This window comes from Octodon degus, unplaced genomic scaffold (assembly GCF_000260255.1).
Source record: "Octodon degus isolate 3935 unplaced genomic scaffold, OctDeg1.0 scaffold00018, whole genome shotgun sequence".
Classification (NCBI taxonomy): domain Eukaryota; kingdom Metazoa; phylum Chordata; class Mammalia; order Rodentia; family Octodontidae; genus Octodon; species Octodon degus.
Window position 1 is genome coordinate 19,718,931 of NW_004524594.1, and position 4,645 is coordinate 19,723,575.

General features: G+C 46.9%; 1 pseudogene; it reads left to right on the plus strand.

Moving 5' to 3' along the window:
* Positions 1–1,741: 1,741 nt before the first annotated feature.
* LOC101584610 lies at positions 1,742–2,831 on the plus strand (annotated as a pseudogene).
* The last annotated feature ends 1,814 nt before the right edge of the window (positions 2,832–4,645 follow it).

The window sequence follows — 4,645 nt, forward strand, 5'->3', positions numbered from 1 at the left end:
TCCAAGTTTGCATCCTCCTGCCTCAGTCTCCCAGGCAGCTGGGATTGCAAGTGTGTGCCACAATGTCCAGCTTAGTCAGGACTCCGAATGTGGCTCAACTAGACATGAGGCTCTGGGCCTCTCAAGAGGTCAACCAGGGCTGCCATCATCTCCTGGTTTCTGACTTGTTTTTCTACCTATTTCTGACCAGTCCCATGAGACTGAACACAATTCGCCACTACCTGAAAGCTTGGGCCTCCTGTACTTCTGACCAACTGGCTCTAAGTGTACGCACAACCCCCTCTTCGAATTAAAGAATTTTCTACAATGGTCACAAAAATCTAGGAAAGGGTTCACTTCACTACCACTGCTTACTATAAAGCCTGAAGCTCAGCACAGCCAGCCATGAGAGATCCACAGGGCAAGATACAAGAGTGAGGGTCATCACCCATTCTGGACCCACCCACCCCTACCCCCTTCAAGAAAGTCATGACCCTAGAAGCTCCAGAAGTACCCCAACCTTCAGGGTTCTACAAAGGCTGAGGTGACACTCTGCAGGCATGGTTGATTGATTCTTTGACCCCTGGATTGAGATCAGTCTTCAGCCCCTCTGTCCTTCCTAGGGGTGTGGGCTGGGGCTGGAGATTTCAACACTAATCACACTCTGCCCCTCCTGCTGGGATCCTTGAGGATTGTCATGGAGCATCGTGTGTTGCTGTAACACAATGACTGAGGCTGGGTCCTAAACTATATAAAGAAAAGTTTATGTGGCTCAGGATCACGGTCAACGTCCAAAGAGCAGGTCATAAAATTGTAAAGAAGCTATTAGGGTGGTGGGCAGAAGGAGGCACCCCGGGAGGTGGCTTCACTTTCTGACAACGTACATTTGGTGACCAACCCACATCTCCACACTAACATTCACCCCTCATTGGGGCAAGGCCCCCGTGGTCTTCCACCAGGCCCCCCAACAAAGGCTCTACCGCCTCAACACTGCCATCCTGGGGAGACCCCAACGTGTGAATCTCAGGAGACAAAACACATGCAACCACAGCCAAAAGAGGAGGCGCCGCGGGCAGGTGGGACCCCAGCACCCACTTCAGCGTGGATTGTGGTCCACGTGGCAGCCATGAGGCTACACTTCCTCCCGTGTGTGAGCCAGCCCGCTCGAGGCATCCGGGTAAAGCAGGACTCATGGTTTGTGCTGTAGAGGACAAGAAGGGTCCTTGCACAGAATCTCCACCCTGACCCTCCCTAGGCACAAAAGGCATCCATAGGGCACCTACCCTCTTCTTTTTATTTTATTATTTATTTATTTACTTTTGGTTTTTGGAAACAGGTACTCACTATGTAGCTCAGGGAGTCTTGAACTCACTATGCAGCCCATGCAAACCTCGAACTCAAAGCGATCCTCCTGCCTCAGCCTCTCAAGGGCTGGGATTACAGATGCACAGCACCACACCCAGCTATGGTCCTCTTCAGTTCCTGGCCACCCTGAACTCAAACCAAGAGCCAGCCCACCCTGCACAGCCGCCCTTTCCAATGTGGTGTTTATGTCTTTCCATGTCCCTTGGAGCTGTGGCAGCGAAAGATGTTCTCTTGGTGGGGACACTAACTTAGCCTCACCTCTGGTGTCACCTCCTGTCCTGCCAGGTTGCCAGAGCATCCCTGGGAGTTTTTCTTCCCAGGTTCCTAGAAGGTTCACTAAATGTGGATGGAGGCTTCTCTTTACAGCGGCGTGTTGACAGAAAAAACAACACAAAAGATGTCTAAGCAAAAACCAGCTCAATTTATAAATCCAGAAACTCCCGGCTATGTTGGATTTGCAAACCTTCCCAATCAAGTTCACCGAAAATCAGTGAAAAAAGGTTTTAAGTTCACACTGATGGGGTTGGTGAGTCAGGTCTAGGAAAATGGACTCTAGTAAACAGCCTGTTTCTGACTGATCTCTATCCAGAAAGAATCATACCTGGAGCCGCAGAGAAAATTGAAAGAACTGCCCACATTGAGGCTTCAACTGTGGAGATTGAAGAATGTGGGGTAAGCTGCGCCCGACAGTAGTGGACACACCTGGCTATGGGGACGCCATCAATTGCAGGGATTGTTTTAAGACCATCATCTCCTACATCGACGAGCAGTTTGAACGCTACCTGCACGATGAGAGTGGCTTGAGCAGGCGACACATCACTGACAACAGGGCGCACTGCTGCTTTTATTTCGTTTCACCTTTTGGACATGGGCTGAAGCCTTTAGATGTCGCATTTATGAAAGCAATACACAGTGAGGTAAACATCGCGCCTGTCATTGCGAAAGCCGACACACTCACTCTGAAGGAGCGTGAATGACTAAAGAAAAGGATTCTGGATGAAAGTGAAGAACATAACATCAAAATCTATCACTTACCTGATGCAGAATCAGATGAAGATGAAGACTTTAAAGAGCAAACTCGGCTCCTCAAGGCCAGTATCCCATTTTCTGTGGTTGGATCCAACCAGCTGAATGAAGCCAAAGGCAAGAAGGTCAGAGGTCGCCTCTACCCATGGGGTGTTGTGGAGGTCGAGAATCCTGAACATAACCTTTTTCTGAAGCTGAGAACCATGCTCATCACCCACATGCAAGATCTACAGGAAGTGACCCAGGACCTGCACTATGAAAATTTCCGTTCTGAGAGGCTTAAGAGAGATGGCAGCAAAGTGGAGAATGAGGATATGAATAAAGATCAGATCCTGCTGGAAAAGGAAGCTGAGCTTCGCCGCATGCAAGAGATGATTACAAGGATGCAAGCACAGATGCAGATGCAGATGCAGATGCAGGCTGGTGACAGTGACAGCGGGGCTCTTGGGCACCATGTGTGAGTTGTGAGCATGAATATGTAACATTCCTGAATAAAAACAGTACATTCCAGTTGAGTGTTAAGATACAGATTTTTTTTAAAGTATTTTTTAATTAGTTTACATTCTTTATTTATTTGTGTGTGTGTGTGTGTGTGTGTGTGTGTGTGTGTGTGTGTGTGTGGCCAGCTCAGCCCACCAGGGGGCAGGGCTGGCTGGCATGTGGTGCTGGGGGATTGAACCGCGGTCCCTGTGCTTTACTAAGCTTGTTCTATGTAGGTGCTTTAGACCACTGAGCCATCTCACCAGCCCAAGATACAGATTTTCATGAGATCCTTGGACGAATGCCCATTCACATATATAGTGAATGCCTATATATATATATATGCCTAAGAATTCAGTTTTTTAAACCTTTGATGCATTTTCTTTTTTTGTATGATGTTCTTTTAACATTTGCATTTCATTGCTGTATTACACTTTATATTTTATGAGATACACTCATTTTCATTTTGTGTCCTCTTAACTAACCACTAATGTCAGAATTGACCGCTGAGAATCCGTCGGCGTGTAGAGTGAATTTCTTTGATGTCGCTTTCAGCTTTACCTCTAGACCATGCAGGTGTGACCAGAGTGTTTCTGTGTGGTGCACATGTACCTCTGCCAGAAGGCTGTGTGAACTTGGTGCCAGGCCCTTTGCTTACTCCGTCACACTGTGTGAACCTGTTACCTTTCTTGGTTTATTTTTGGGTAACAGCTAAGCCCTTCACTGCTGCAGTTCTATACTGGAATTCCTACTCTCACTAAATGCAACGGAGCAGAATTTGTAATGACATACATGTTTCTATATGAATAACTTTTTAAAAAGTGTCCTGAGGGGCCTGCTCTGATGCCGTCACTTTCAGCCCTCTGCAGAGAGCTCATCACAGGCACGTTTTGTCGTGTCCTCCACAGTTGCTGGTTACACTGCGCTGCAGAGAAAACCAAAGCAGCTGTGAGCTCCAGTTTCATGTTGCAACAATTTTTTTACACAATCAGTGTCAGTATGTTATTTTTACACAACTAAATTAAGAAACAATTTTTAAAGAAACCAGCTTTTTATGTTTTATACTGTACTTTAATGTACTATCTGTAACTGAGGCGTGAAGACCCTTCTCAGAGGCGAAGTTGAGTGCTCTGGTTGGCCCACACACTCTCAGCCTGGCGGCCACGGGGTGGGGTTCCTGCCAGAAGGCCTTAGCGCCTTGAAGCCTGGATGCCTGGCAGGTTTTCCCGACTTGAACTTCCCCTTACTGTTTCTTTTGCTTTTCTTATTGTAAAAAATAATTTGCTGTTGAAATGAAAAGAGCAATGGTCTTATTTTTTTTATGTAGATTGTCTCATCTGTTTTCAGACCCTCTCATTCCCTTCATTTTGCATAAGACAGATTTCTCCATGTGTCCTATGGAGTGAAAGGTAATTCTGATCGGGGCCAGAGGCTGGCATGCGGGAGCCCACAGTTTTGTCGTTCTGCACGGGGGCCTTGGCCTCACTTCCTGCCCTTTCCTCCATCTGCTCATGGGATACCTTGGAGTCTTTTCAGCATTTCCCCTAACCTCACAAAAGTAGGCCACAGAAAGGGATGGAGGGGTGAGAAAGACAGCAGTTGTGCCAGTTTAGTATTATTAAAATAAATAGATTTTATTGCAACAGGAGTTGCATTGAAGAAAAGATTTGATTTGTAGTGAGACACAGGGATGTCGGGTATTTCATTTCGTTTTGGCTGAAAAACCACATAGTGAGATGGTCAGAAAGGGTTGAAGAGTTGTGACGAGCCAAAGGCTGCCTGGTTAAGCTCACTG